The sequence below is a fragment of the Nannospalax galili genome, unplaced genomic scaffold (assembly GCF_000622305.1).
Source record: "Nannospalax galili isolate Female #2095 unplaced genomic scaffold, S.galili_v1.0 scaffold546, whole genome shotgun sequence".
Classification (NCBI taxonomy): Eukaryota; Metazoa; Chordata; class Mammalia; order Rodentia; family Spalacidae; genus Nannospalax; species Nannospalax galili.
The window spans coordinates 1,642,481-1,643,601 of record NW_008355158.1 but is presented as its reverse complement, the minus strand read 5'-3'; positions in this window follow the sequence as shown (position 1 = coordinate 1,643,601).

Here is a 1,121-nt window from a genome sequence, read left to right as displayed (position 1 = left end):
TTGTAAATTAATTTTGGTTCTGTACACATGTGAGAGGTTAAAAATTATAAAGTTCCAGGACTAGAGGGATGGTTAAGTGGTTAAAAGCATATTCTGTTCTTGCAGAAGACCCGGGTTCAATTCCCAGAACCCACATGGTGACTAATAACCATGTGTAACTCCAGTTCCAGGGCTTCCAATGCCTTCTTCTGACCTCCATGGGCATTGCATGACAGAGGTACACTTATATACAAGCAGGCAATACATACATACACATAAAAATAAAAATAATAAATAAAAAAAATCAGAAAATTTAAGAAGAGATAACATCCACCAGTCATAAAGTAAAAGGAAAAATGTCTGAGAAAAGCATAATTGCAAATGCTCGGCTGCCCAAACTCATGATTTCCAATAAAAACAAGCTATTTAGATAGTCTATGAAATCGGCATTCAAATTAGAGAGCTACTGAATCTCAGGAAGGGATGTGATGGAAAAAGAAAGAAATGGAAGGAAGGAAGGAAGGAAGGAAGGAAGGAAGGAAGGAAGGAAGGAGAGAGACAGAGAGAGAGGGAGGGGGGGGGGGAGGGAGGGAGGGAGGGAAAAAAGAGGGAGGGAAGAAGAGATGGAGAAAGAGAGAGAGAGGAGAGAGAGAGAGAGAAAGGTTGTTTCCACAGCACATGGGGAATGCAAATATCTTTCACTATCAAACAATAGAATACATTCACCTTTTTCTAAAAGGAAGAGGTCATATCTTTCTTGGCAGTAAATTTTAGAAGAAATATATTTACCATAAGGGCAAGCAACCTATATATTTCAATGGCCCCTACAAATGTATAGGCTAGAATGATAATTGGTGTTCATGGACATGACCCTGCATCATCAGGGAAAAGTTCCATTCAATGCCTTTGTGTCATAAGCAGCATCTGTCTAATACACTCATAAATGGATATAAGTGAGTCTGAGAAAAGATGACTGACAGTTTTAGTCATACCCAGTGTCAGCAGGAGAAGAATTGGCAGCATGACAGAGGATATTCAATACAGTAAGGGGGCCAGAATGACAGCAGGGTGGGGAAGTGGTAGGGGCTGCAGATGGATAAGGAAGGAAGAATAGGGAAAAGGATATATATATATATATATAT